We start from the raw sequence: 15,683 nt of genomic DNA, 5'->3' as shown, positions 1-15,683 counted from the left end.
TTTCATTTATTTTATCCCTGTTAAAACTACACTGTGTTGGGTACAGAATATTTCAGTATAGATTAGTAATTCTCAACTTATTTCATATCACGAACCTTTTTATTACACCATCTTGCCAGCCATGGGCGGCGATTAGGGGGGGCAAAGGGGGGCAGTTGCCCCCCCACTTTTTTGAAGTAACCCATTAATGTATATAGCTTCATTTGAAAATGTTAAGTTTTGTATATATTACTGGTTCATAAAAAATGGTGCCATATAATATTTTCCGTTGCGTGAGTACATATTGGTTGTCTTCTTGTGAAGTTAAGCAAGTTACAGGAATTGCGTTTTAATTGCAATTCAAACCAATTAATATTGCAATTGCATATTTCTTTAAATTTCGTAGAATGTGCTTGTAGTATTTACTGTCTTTCATTTTCTAACAAGGTACATTCGCGAATTGTACCTTCGGGATTCGTGTAAAATTGATTCAAATGCAAAGTTCTCCTCGTCACAATGTATATTGTACAAATTTTAGCGGCCCATACTGGTATTTATGTACCTTCATATATCCAGAATTCAATCATATACTAGCATAACGCTCAGACACGAGATTGCTTTTAGTTTCTTTAGATGTGACTGAACATGAATGTGGGCATGTGCAAAACAAATTTGATCAAGTACTGCTTCTCTGACACATGCTACTAACCCGAGCTGCCATCTTGGATTCAACTTTCGGTTTTTCAAAAGGGAATAGGTGCAAGTGAGACATCAAATTCATGTATAATTTTCTCGGAAACTCACTGATATAGAAAGTTTTACTGTAGCTTGTACCGTTTGCAAGGTATTGCATGTTAAATCCTTCCAGGCATTTCGCGAATAGATATTACAGAGTAATATCAGTTACACATATATTTTTTATGTTGACAAATCAAAAAACAAATTCTAACTGGAAAAAATATTGTAGGTATTAACAAATTCCTTACAAACATTGGTGTCATAATCTTATTACATTTTTGTGAGTGATTGTATTAGTTCCATGATATACTACAACAGAGAAGTATTGTATAACGGTCAAAATGCTTAATGTAAATTTAGATACGACCATATTTAGGCGAAGACCATTTCCGTATTGACGTCTGTGTTTCTGTATTATGTACGCTCAGAGAATATTTCGTCAACGATAAATCACGTAAAACATTACATATACACAGCGGGCCCTGCACAACTTTCTATTTGATTCAATATTCATGAAGTGCCTGACATTTAACATGCAATAGCTACGATGAAACTCACTACATTAGTGAATTTCCGAGAAATTGTACATGAATTTGATGTCTCACTTGCACCTATTCCCTTTCGAAAAACCGAAAATTGAATCCAAGATGGCAGCTCGGGTTGGTAACATGTGTCAGAGAAGCAGTACTTGATCAAATTTGTTTTGCACATGCCCACGTTCATGTTTAGTTACATCTAAGAAACTAAAAGCAATTTTGTGTCCGAGCGTTATACTAGTGTATTATTGAATTCCGGATATATGAAGGCTCATAAATACGCAAATTACCAGTATGGGCCGCTAAAATTAGTGCAATACATATTATGGCGAGGAGAAGTTTGTATTTCAATCAATTTTACACGAATCTTCAGGGGACACTTCGCGAATGTACCTTGTAAGAGTAATAATGTAATGTCATGTGTGGAATTATAAATTAAGTTGTTCATTAATCTCCAGTTTGAACATAACTTTTGCAAAACAAGCCTCATTATTCATTAATATAATTAATATTATCCTTTCTATTTACTTGTTTTGTAAATTTTTTTAATTAAATAATCTGATCACACAATTTTCCAGACAGAATTTTAAGATGTTCATGAGCAAGGAATCAAATCTCTTCTTACACCGTTGTTTAAGAGTACAAAGGGCTAGTATTTACTTCCGTTGCTCTTGTCACTTTAATAAAATATGAAATATGATATATGGTATTTTAACCGAAGAAGATAGTATCCTATTAGTTATACAACCTTTCGTCAAACAGTGTTAGAAACAACCAGATAAACTAAGATTGATATACAAATATTCAGATCATGCCTTGCCCCCCCACTTTTAACGTCCAACCGCCGCCACTGTTGCCAGCAACTCTCATAATACTTACTTGGTTGTAATAAGCTTTTTAGATAGATTTTAAAATGTATTTACTATGGAGATTTCACACAGTCTATCAATATACATAATTAAATAAAAGTCCTCAGCACCCTTGTGTGTTGAGAACGGGTTGAGGGAGGATGATGACACCCTGGACCTGTTGCGTGTATGTAACCACAGCGTCATCCTCATTTTGAACCACTCTCCTCATGTCATCAACGGAATTTAGATGGCCAATTCCATCTAATTCATCTAAAATGTTAAATCTTCACTATTTAATTCATTTATATTGCTACGCAAGTTATGATTTTCTTGAGGTGTCATGTCTGGCGTTTTCAGATGGGATTAGGCATGGTTCCGAAACAAGCCGCGTCCCAAAACTGAACGAATATGACAACTCTGTATCCTTTATTCTGTCCACCTGACCTTAACCACAAGATAATAAATACATAAGTTTTTTTCTGAGCCTGATCTTAACTTTGTTCTGCATGAAAAAATCCGTGGACAAACAAGTCTAAGATGTCAGCACTGGATACGCTGTGCTGCAGAATTAATATATCATTACATTCAAAAAGCACGAAGGGCGCGAAGCAGCGCGTCACATCTCTCGGATCCCCGATGTCCTAGCCGCTGCATTTCCATTATGCTTTTCAAGTGCTAAAGATCCTCGAGTAATCGTTCAGGTCGCGCAGCATCTCTTGAAGTTCATCCACAAGGTCGAGCTGTTCGGATGGGCAGAATAAATCCATCCAACTAAAACTGTAAACATCCGAGTTCGAGCCCGGGCGGAAGCGGCTGTCCATCGTGTCTTTGGCGTACAAAATCTGAGTTCAAAACTCGCATCGGGTCCCGCACGGCAGGGCATCAGGTTCCCAGCTTTAACCTTAAAAAGTCGTGTTCTGTCCTCAAATTATGCTCCGCACAAAAATTCCCATTCAATTTCCGGATCGGTCCCGGAAAATACCACGTAAATCAAAACTTTGATGTGAAAAGACCTGGATTCGGACCCTATACAGGAAAAATTATGTGGTTCGAATTGTCAGTAAGATCCCCACAATCAAAGTCTTGTGAGGATATACAAAATATAGCTTTGCTGGTAAAACGTGGGACGTTAGAAAATAAGATTATTCACTAAACTTTTCCTCCCACCCACTTGTTTCTTCTTATTTTACTTTAACAAATTTTAAAAACTATGTACCTAGTAACAAATTGAAAATGTGAAGGTGTAGGTCCACGCTAAAAAGTGTAGGTCCACGTCTCGTACATTCGTTGTGTTGAACAATAAACTACATCCATAATATTACAACTATATATGACTATATTTCAACTCGTGGTTCCTGAATACTGCATTTATCTAATAAACAAGAGAACTGCTTCAGACATAAAACATACATTAAAAAACACCACAAGAAATTCTGTATAATTGATTATCCATTAACCAAATCTTATTTTTTTTTTTAAAAAAAAACAGTGCTTAATTTTAACAATGTTCAGGGGAAGTCCCAAACCAATATTTTCAACTGTTACTTTTTTTACGAGAAAAAAATTGTGTTAAACAACCAGACATCCGTAAATTTTTCTCAGGGTTCTCCCATTTCCTGTCACGTTGTCATTCTATCAATTTTTCAGACTAACTTTTCATACAAGGTAAAATAAATATAGCACGATTCTCAACAAACTACTTTTATACCATACAATGGCTTTGAGTCCGTGAGTTTCCTCGGGTTTTCCCTGTTTCCTTCCACTCTTTAGTTCTACCAATTTTAAATGATTGTAGCTTATTACTTCGTAAGTGTGTGCTGGGTTGGTTCTCAACAAGCTAGGTTCATAGTACACAATGACTTTGTCCTTGTAATTTATTCGGTGTTCCCCGTTTCTTTCCACCTTTTCATTCTACCAATTTTCAAAGATTGTAGCTTATTACTGCATAAGTGTGTGCTAAGGCAGTTCACAATGACTATGTGTGTACTAGATAATAACTCTATGCCCGTAAGTTTTCTCGGTGTTCTCCCATTTCCCCCATTTTCTTCAGTTACCATTTTCAAAGATACTACTTTGTTACTGCGCAAGTGTGTGCTAAGGCAGTTCTCAATAACTACATGTGTACTAAATAATAAACCTATGCCCATTGGTTTTTCTCGGTGTTCTCTCATTTTCTCCCACTTTCTCATTCTACTATTGTTACCTTATTCTCGGCATAATGTAACATGGCCCGGTGCTTTTGGACACCTAGTATATATATAAAGGAAATTCTATCTTTATTGAAAAATGTAAGAAAACGTGTTTATTTCTTGTATTCTGAAAAGGTAGATCGTAAATTTTGCGTAATTTTATTTAAGTAAATAATTTCAACAAGTATTACATGAAAATATATGGTTAATAATTATGTTTTGCAAATTTTACGTATTTAACCAAAAATATAACATTATTTTAGAAAATAAGTGTATATTTTAGCTTTCTTTATGGTTTTCAGTTTATTTCTATTTGTATTTTGGTATAGGGAATCTTCAAAAGAAAACTAAAATTTTTATTTCGTAAATTTTCTTCAAAATTCCAAATTTAGAAAGTCAGCCATAATTACTTCTTGATGCATCTCTTTGTTTTTGGAGTAAATTATCTGATTGGATCATCCGCAATCACAGCTGTGGTTGAGATTTTCGGCTTTTTTTTTTTTTATCTCAGCAGAGAAGCCTATCATCCGATAGTTACATCACAATAATCTTCCAATTAGGGATCATCTTCTCGTTGTTCTTTGTCTTACATCATCAGCAGCTATAGGAGATAGACGTGTAGTGTTCGACGTCTGTACAAAATTGTTAAAATAATTAGTATTTTAAAACTGTGATTCATTCTTTGTCTTACATCAGTGTTACTCTTTTGGAATGGTGATTCTTGTTAAAAGTTACGATCTCGAACAGCGAGAAATTGTCGCAGTAGCAGAATAAGACAGTGGCAAAATACTCAAATCTTGAGTTTTGTGAGTTAGCGTCAGGGAAGAAGTTGAGTGGCCCTCCATTGCCTCATGGAACGACATCGTAGACGCTTGTGGATGTAAATATTTTTTTCAAACCACTGAGTAAATCCCTGGATGGGATTTGGTGGCAAGTATTCGTTATTTTTAGACTCAGTTTGTAAATCGACGAGGGATGCATTCAAGTAAGTAAGAGGCTAGTGAAAACAATATTTAGTTTAGAAAGTGAAACCTCAAAATTCTTAGTTTTGTGACAGCAATAAAAGTGTGGTTTTCCTGTGTACGTGTGAATCTTAACATGATGTGCTAAGTGCCGTAAGTTTTCCCCCAAAATTTCATACATATAGGTCCGGAAATGTGACAGCGTGAATACATTCAATGGGGGGGGGGGAGAAAATTAGAATCATCTTAACGCAGACGATTGTCATAATAACAACAAGAAATGTGTGTACCACACACATTTCCCCCAATGAAAGAAATTTTAGATTCCCTGTTAACCTCAAAATTATTTATTTTCGGAAGCTTAGTACTGCTCGAAAATTTTTATAATTCAGCATGATGCTTTTCTTTGTTTTGAAGTAATTCTAAAGATTATAGAATTTTGGAAACATATGTCAGAAAATCACGGCTAATGGCTAGTACAAGGATACATGAATTTGCATACCGGTAACAGGAGACTGTCGTCAACAGGTCAGATCTCCGTTATATACTCTGATACCCACCGAGAAAGTTTTAAAGATTTATTAGTAGAAATGTTCCAGTATTTTAAAGTAAAAGAGAATTTCAGAGCAAAACTTTCATGAATATCCACTACGTCTTTGCCATACTGTGGTAGCTGAAGGAAAACATATTTTTTGTGAATGAAAAGGGTGCTTCATGTATATGTGTATGACTTTTTTCTTAGGTTAAGTTAGTATAGTATAGTTAGGTTAGGATAGGGCAGTTAGGTTTAAGTATTGGGCGAATATTCTTTGAGTGTTTACCTGTGCTAGTTGTCCAATGGGGGTCCGAGCTTCAAGGGACAGCTAGCAAGGGTTCGCCAAGAAAAGCGTAAACCCTCTATGCCGGCGCACAGAAATTTGAGCACCAAAATGAGAAAGGAAAGAAAATAAATAGCTAACCACAGAGAATGTGTAGTGTAGATTTAAAATGTAATGTGTTTTGTTGAATTCTCATTTGTTTTGTGTCGGTCTGATGTAAATGTTTATGAATATTGAGAATATAAAGGAATATGAATATTTTAAGAATATTTGTGGAAAACTTAATGAAAAGTAAACAATGTTTCGGCTCTGAAGATTTAGAAAATCTTTAATGTTATCCTCTTTTGTTTCAATTCCGATGGGTATATCCGTACAAACAACTGTAAAGATTTATTTTATCAGATTTCCTGTCAAATCTATTTTCAATGAATAATGTCAAATAAAAGTTTACTAGCCGTGAAGTAACATCTTTGTTTTCAAGTACAGAGTATAACATTTTAGTTTTGAGAAATAAATTTGAGTATAGTTATGTTTGATATGTATGTGAAGCATGAACAGGGCAAAGAGCAGTACGTACACAATTATTTTACTGGTGAAATGAAATAGCTGTGAATCGAAGAAAGAGATTTTTCCTCAGTGTGACCGGGGTTGGAAACAACCAAGTCTGTAGAAATTTTCTTATTTTTATCAGTTTTAATCAAAATCTCAGTTTGGATTTTTTTTATTCCGTTGCGCTACAAAATTCTGTTTTGGGATTTGTATTTTTTTATTATTTAGATAGGGCTTTTACAGACAAAATTGAGATCTCCATGGTGCTCATTGCCAGCTCCACTCGTAGGTCGGTGTCCCGTGTCAGTAGTTGTGGTTCGCAACCTATTTCGTGGTGGGATGCGAATGGTGAACTGCAGGCCTGGATACCGGACTGTGAGTTGAGATGGGAGGGACTCTGGAATCTTCTCATTTCGGGCAAATTTGAGTTCTATTTTCCGTAGATGATTGGCTTGGTAAATGTGTCAGTGACTGTTGATGGCAGGCCCACACGGGCCCAGTAGGTTCGTTACCACCAGTCAGTAATACATTTGCATAGCCTGTAGTCTCAAGGAAAGTGAACATGATTCAAACAACAACAACATAAATTTATTATATATATATATATATATATATATATATATATATATATATATATATATATATATATATATATATTTTAAAGTAAAACTATTTTTCTAAGATTATAATTTATTACTGCATAGGTAAATCTTAAATCAATTCTTGATATGCACCCATATCTTAAAACATAACAAAGTACAAAAAACAACTTACATGTATCTTGTAGCACAGAAACAAACATACTTCAAATACATAATCACAGGAGAACAAAACAGCACTGAAAGAATCTATAACACAGAATACTCTCAAATATCAGGATGAGGTAAATCATGAAGTTTATATATCTCTTTATTAAGGACAGGTCAGTTCATTTATCTAGCATCAGTTAGGATTTTCTCTGGAAAAATGCATAGACGATTTCATACAAAATTTTAAAATGACAATTTGCATTATTACAAAGTTTAGTGCGAAAGGCAGGGAGAGCATTTACATCTAGATAAAAGCATTTACATATTCACTTAAATTTTCAAGATGCGATCTACATAGATTCCGGAATATTCCGAACAGATTACATAGTTTGGAATTACGATTCACCACTTCGTACGCTGACATTTCATTAAGATGGCATCAGCATATGACCACAACAGTTGATAATGACATACTGTCATTTGCTAATGCATTTAAAAAAAATTTATGTTCATCTAGTTTCACCAGACAATTTCAAGTAATCATTCTCATTCATGTCTCTACCAATACCTAAGGAAATTCAAGTGAACGAAATACAAGAAGTCAACGGCAGCAAAGGGTGCCAATGGCTTCATACGTCATAGCAATACACATTTCCTCTAACGGGTGCTGGAATGAACTAAGAGGTCAGCAACACGGCAAGGTAACATAGGGATCCTGACGTCACAGACACAAGCTTTCACCCGCACACTGAGTTCTTCTGTAATCTCTTCAGTTAGTGTCGTGAATTCTGCCAAGAAGGACGTACAACGATCATGCTCTGTATACAAGAATCAGTACCACAGAAACTGACTACGTTATGAAAGCATCATTGGATCTAGTGACGTCCATTGGCATTCGGATCACTACAGCAAATCTCACCAAATTACAGTAGAATTACTTAAAGGAAATAACATAGATTGAAAAATCACATATCTGGAACTCAAATAAGATTGGCCATCGTACCTAATAACCTGCATGCAGTGTAGCAGAAGTAATTAGTAAAGTCCCAAGAATACCTTCTTCGCCATAGTGACTAGCTAAGGAATATAATAGAATTTTTAACACTGCATAAACTTCTGTTCCTTAGTTATGCATTACGTACATGTACTGTTCTAAATGATTTTGTTTCTTTCAGTCTTAAATATTTACATTTATAATGTGCTTCACCGTCATGAAACACACTAATATATTATGGACTGGTTTTAACATCCGAAGCATACACCTGATAAGCTGGTACCCTGGAAAGGAAAAAACAAGTAATTGGTAATAAAAGACATATTTAAATATTTACATGTATTTACAAAAGACTATATATATATATATATATATATATATATATAAACCATATAGAGATGCATTATACATTTTTTTCCAATTTGGAGATTTTAATTTTTTAAACATTTTTGAAATTTTATAATTTGTTTGTATTTTCTAATTTGCAATACATTTTTTAAAAAATACTTGATATATTTTTTTAAAAAATTAACGTATATGCACAAGTTTATATACATATTGACAAAGTATTAAATATACAATTGTACATTTGTATAAATAATTTACACACAACGTGGAATACAACAAGACGACCCACTTGGACCGCCTTCGAGTGACCCACTTCGCCCTAACCATCCATCATATTGTTAAGGATATTAACACAGATTTAAATATCTGGTACTTAGACGACGGTACCAAAGCTGGAAATATCGACGTAGTACTACGCGCTTTCAATAAAATTCGTGTAGAGGCTTCGTCTATTGGATTGTTTCTAAACTCTCTCAAATGTGAATTAAGTTTTCTGAGCGCCGGAGACGATGAAGTTCATGACCTTTATGAAAGATTTAACGAAGAAGCACCTGGTATCAAACTCTTATCATCTAGCAATGCGAAACTTTTAGGTACTATCATCTTTGCCGAATAAAGGAGCAAAATTTTATTGAACAAGATATCAAAATTAGAATTCTTCTTTTCTCAATTATCAAAAATTTCTGCACACTCCGTTTATTATTTACTACGAGCTTCACTCTCACGTCAACGGGGATTTCCTCCGTTGCTCCCCTTCCTGGAAGGATGACAAATTACTTGACAAATTCGACCACACTCTTAGAACAGGGCTGGAATCCATTCTAAACTCTTCTTTGAAAGACAGTTCATGGTTACAAGCTTCCTTACCAGTTGAAAATGGAGGCCTTGGGATTCGTCGAGCCATGGATATTGCCATACCTTCTTTCCTCGCATCATTCTATGGCTCAAGAGAACTAATTGGATCTCTTCTTCAACAGAGGGGTTGACTTGGACTCGACTCGAGATATACAAGAATGCATCGATAAATGTACTAACCTGGGTGGAATGGATCCCCACCTGACGACAAAAGACAGGTCCAGTCTGTTTGTGATAGTCAAACTTCGTTTATCTTCGCTCCTATCATCAACTAATAACACAGATGACAAAGCCAGGCTGTTAGCTGTCTCTTACTCCAAAAACGGAGCATGGCTTCAAGCCCTACCTTCTCACACACTCGGCCTACACCTTTGTAATGAGAGCTTTCGTATTGCTACAGCTCTGTGCTAAGGGACTAATATTTGCGAGCCTCACTACCGTTCTGCTTGCAACGCATAAGTTGATAATAAAGGATTACATGGTCTTTCATGTAAAAAGAGTGCCGAAAGACAATCTCGACACCATAATGCAAACGACATCATTTGTAGAGCCCTCGTATCAGCGGGGGTTCCTTCAATAAAAGAACCAAATAGTTGTTGCCACTCTGATGGTAAAAGGCCTGACGGCATGACCTTGGTACCGTGGAAAAACGGGGAAGCACTAGTCTGGGATTTCACATGTTCCGATACGTTTGCTCCTTCCAACATAACCCATTCTTCAATTCAGGCAGGTCTCGTCGCCGCTCCCAGAGAATCCGAAAAAAGGCTAATATACATAAACATGTTAGACAAATATTGGTTTTAACAGTAGCAATAGAAACAAGTGAGTCTTGGGGTCACGAAGGATCTAATTTCATTAATGAACTTGGTCATCGAATAGCGATCAAAACTGGTGATTCCCGAGCTACTGCATTCTTCTTCCAACGTATCAGCATCGCCATCCAGCGCGGGAATGTGTCATTGATCTTAGGCACATTACCTCCTGGTAAAGAACTGTACAAGATTTGTCTTCTATAACCGACAATAAGACGGAAATACAGATATCCTAGAAGCCAGACAACCACTTTGACGATGTTCTGAAGAATGTTTTGAATACAAGAACGAAAGATACCTGGAAATAGACAAGCAAGGCCAAGTATTTTACAATTTTAGTTAATATTTGTTTTAGTGACATATTTAATGTGTGGAATATTCACATTATTAGGAACGAAAACTCAAAACAAATTTTTATTATATGTTTGTCCATTTTACTTGAAGTATATATGCACTCATTAAGTTGTCCACCCAAAAAACAACACAAATTGTACTATATATATATATATTCTATTCATACTTTCACCCAATATTATATACACATATGCCTACATAAATCCTACAGATGTCCAAGAAGATTGAAAATTTGAATCATGTCCTGCTGCAAAAGGGCAATCATCGAACGATGGTCAAAACGTGGTTTATACCTTTTCCACACTTTAATTTTCAAATTGGCGTAACTTAACGGCGAAATTTGGAATTTATAATAAATTTCTTTTTAAAATTTGTATTTTTCCCCCTTCTTTCACTGTACCGGTATACGACAAAAGATACGAAAGCTGTTCGTGGACAACTGTGCTCACCCTATTTCCAAGCCAATGATCTACCAAAAGACCGTATCCTGTCTGCTGTTGCTAGCTGATCAGCCTCCAGCAATAGTATTTTTCGAACGTTTTTCAGAAGCTTGGTCACCTGGTTCAAGAAATCACTCCTGGTTCTAGCCTCTACTTTGAGGATGAGCTTTTGCAGTGCATCGGAGAGATTGTGTTTTTAATGATTAGGAGATTTCAACATTTCTCCAAGCATCAGGCTTCCATCCTCGGCTACAGGATCATTCACTGCTGTAATTGTATCAGTTGTTCCAGCGGCTCCTTTTGTATCATCAGGAAAGGCAACCGTGGATAGGTGAGATCTGGTGGTATCTGAAATACTTCCGTCGATTGGTACTAACACTCTTGTAAAAATGTGCGAACAGTTGCCGTTGCCAACATTAGACTCAATGGCCGTAATGCTGAATGTTCGTGACGACGTTCAGCTAAACATGTGGGATCAGTTGAGCAGCTGATGTATCAGGTAAATGTAGTTCAACTAGTAACATCACACATATCACAAATATTGGTGTTACAGCATCAGTTGATTGCCTACCCTCAGAATGGGTTGTGTGTTCACGATAAGATCCGTGTACTCTATGCCAGTTACTCTCAAGAAGCAATGTCTGTTATTGGCAGATCTGCATAAATCATCTTCGAGTTTATGATCTTGCTCCCACACGTCCATGGACATCTAACTAAGCGTTCTTGACCGATTATTGTGACCTCTGAAAGGGCACAAACTCCTGTACCTATTCGGAAATATATTTCTTTGTTGTGCACAGATGGTAAATGCATCGGCTCATGGAAAACGTCTCATGTTTCGCTGTCAACTGAGATCGTAGATTTCAGAAGAGTTCTTGGAACTTATATACTATATATATTTATCACCACAGTTCGAATTGTTAAGATCTTAAAAAATCTTGTACTCCATAAACTATTTAAAGGATTACACACTTAATTCACATATATAGAATACTATATTCTAGATCCTATTTATTAAATGTTTCAAATGGGTACAATATACGTTTATATTAATGAATGTCCTCTTCGGTTATATCTTGATTACTTTTTCAGTATAGACAGGATCTTCCTCTTCTTCAATTTCGGAATCACGATCTACGGAAGTAGCACATGCGTCAGAATCATCCAACGGCTATTTTCTCGGTGGAACAGGCACAGGTGTAGAAGTCGAACAGCGGAAGGTAAATTTGCGTATATGATTGATTTATTGTATTTTGAGGTTATTCTACTTATGTTTGTTAAACAAAAATATCAGTCTGACGTGTGGTCTTTCGGGTCACGCCACACCATTGGAACGGCAAATGACATTGCTTTGTGTGTTCCATTCAACCACCCCCGAATATCCACTGCACAAAATTTACAACTCCATGTGGTGCCCATTTTTTCCTGATCCCCGACTTTGCACTCGAAGTACAATTTATAAGCTCTATTCACAATCAGTGTTATCTGTGTAATATTGGATTTAACAGTCACTCTCCCACAGGTATGTATTAGAATCTGTTAGGGTTATTCAAGTGAATTCTTGGCATGACTGACTGCACACAACACTCGCACAAGTACTTTTTACAAGAAAAAATCTTAAGAGTAATATCCAGCAACAAACTTTTATCTTTGTCCAACAAGTTCAGCTGTCAACAATAAGGGTATTTCCAGTGTATACCCTCCCACTCCTTCCATATGCAGCAAAATCACAAATAAGGAAGTCAAAATAATGGACCACAATTCCACTGATAAATACTTTTACACAGTGCTGCAACTATACAGCAGAAAGTGTTGCCAACTCGAGAAGGGCAAATTTATTATTAAAAATTCCCTTTTCCCCAATTTTGGGAAAATGGAGGCTGATACAAATGAACGACTTATGGTTTTAAGATCAGGGCACGAAATACGACTAGAACAGTGAATAACTTCTACGAAAGAAGACCACTATAACACAGTGATATCCAAGCAGTTTCTGACGAAGTTGGCTGTTGCACAAAATGTTTTAGAGCTATTACAACCATAATTGAGTTGCATGTGGAAATTAAACCAGAGAAGAATTGGCAGGACAATAGTGAATTTCTAGCATGTTCGTGTATATCGATTTTAGGATTTGGTCTTCTGGTAATCGCCTGACACTGGAACAATCTTGGATATATCACTGGCTGCCATTTCTTCAGAAAGACCAAAGATGTTAACAAGCAGACTCTTCTGTAAAACCGATAGTGGATTCTCTGCGATCTTATAAGGCAACTGGGGATGACTTCTCAAAATCGGTACAAAGAACATTTGAACTAATTTCTTGAGGTCCTGCGGAGGGAATGGTGCTTCTTCAGTAGGTGTTCCTGTATTTGAAAGTAATTGTTTTCTGTTTCGTTTGCGTGGCCCATAACGAACTTTACCATGTCCTTTTCTAAATTAATTCACATGTTTTTGCAACGGCTAAAAGCGCCATTATGCATTCTTCTACAAATAAGAGCTATTTTCAAGAGGCTTATTTGCACTTTTTGTTAAACTTGACAAAACTACCTATAATAATAATAATAATAATAATAATACACATCCACTTGAAGAACAGTTATAGAAATTTGAAGTACGACTATTTATATCATTTCGTAGTATAGATAAGAAACAAAATTTCAATATATTAGAAGCTATGTGCTTTTAAAATGTTCGAAATGGGTTACAGTATTAATTTCCAGTAATAATTGTAAGCTTTTTAAAAAAATTCTGTTATCTGACCACAAAAATAGCATTTCAATTTCGATTCTTTTACAGTAAAAAAAAATATGTTGTTAAATGCGACGGAAATTCAGAACGTGCCTTCTTCGCAAATTTCTTAATATTGATCGATGGAGTTGAAGAATATGTTTAATGTTTGTGTTTATAAATCTTTAAGTTTTACGCCACACGCTTATGCCGGATAGGCTAAAGGGGACGGTGATGATGAGAAATGAATGAAATAGTGGAATGAAGAAACCCTAACAACAGAAGATGTGCTAGGCATGTTCCATTTAGGTGTCCCAGTTACTTTTTAGGTACCCGACACTTGGCACATATGATAGTCATGTGCTAAGTATGTACTTCAGGTACTTAGTTTTAGGTACGGGTACTTGTTACACCTAATTGATATTTGCAATTAAGTACCACAAATATTGCATTTATATACCTGGCTCAGTTTCGTACTCGAACAGTCATTGTTTTTATGTCGTCACTTGGGACATCTGTCATGTTCTAGGTACGTCCTTTAGGTACATACAGTTTCAAATACCCTAACAGCATAAGATATGCTAGGTGTGCGCCATTTAGGTGTTCTAAATTCATCTCCCAGATTTGATGCATTTGTTGCTTCTTTTTCTAAGCGAATGTGTACCAGAAGCAACAAACGCATCAACTTTATTAGATGGCAACTGTGGCCGATCATTTGAAAGTGAATATGGACGAACCATGAAATAAAGTAAATAGACACTTGTCATTTTGTTATATAATTACATGGCGAGCAGATTTTATCTGATCCCAAACGGTTATCGTCGAATATACACGAGCACTCTGATTAGCCAAATTCAAAAGACCTCAACAATTTGTCCCTCTACAAGCGACGATTTCTTTATCGCCTCCGTAGCTAAGACGGAAGAGCACGCGGCTAGTAATCCAAAGATTGGTTTACGCTCAATCCGGGTGTACATTTTTTTTTACTTGTTTAAAGTGGTTTTTAGATTCACCCCAATGTAAACACATTACGCATCTAGACGATATAACATATTTGGGGGGGGATAATTTTATGGTTCATTGAGGCTTGCGGCATGGGGAATATATCTAGAACATACTGGGCACGTTCCCCATGTACGTGTCAGGCATGTGCCTAGGGGCGGATATAGACTGTGACTATTACTTGCCATCCATGTGATTTCTCTCTCAGAGGCAGATAACGCACATACTGGACACATTCTCATGTACCTGAGGGACATGATAGGCATATGCCTGCTATGTAATTGTGTTGTTAGTGAAGTGGAGGAAACGGGAAAACCTCGAGAAAACCCCCGCACACCGTGTTATCCACCACAGAGCTCACTTGACGTGAGCTGGAATCGAACCAAAGACCCCATGCACCAGACGTAAACCCTCTACCACTGAGCCTCCGCGGCCCCAGGCGAAATTCGTTGAGTTAAGTTCTAACCCCTTAAACCCCTTTCAACAACTGTTTTAGTGATGAGCAAATGCAAGACCAAGACCAAGACCACTTGCACATCCAGTCATGCTCTTGGTCTTGCACTGGAACCCTTCGTCTTGGTCTTGGTCTTGCACACCCAGTCTTAGTCTTGTTCCTGCTTGCAAAAGTCTTGCAAGTCTTGCATTTAAGAAATCTTATGCTTTTCATAGGTAAATTTTACTCTGGATATAAGGGATAATAAACTCTACAATGCGCCAATAGTAATGTAAATACAATGTATGTTTCTAAATGTAATATAGTTCGTGTAAGTATGATGATAG

Source organism: Thermobia domestica, chromosome 11 (assembly GCF_964235325.1).
Source record: "Thermobia domestica chromosome 11, izTheDome1.hap1.1, whole genome shotgun sequence".
NCBI classification, from domain to species: Eukaryota; Metazoa; Arthropoda; class Insecta; order Zygentoma; family Lepismatidae; genus Thermobia; species Thermobia domestica.
Note: the sequence above shows the minus strand (reverse complement) of the source record.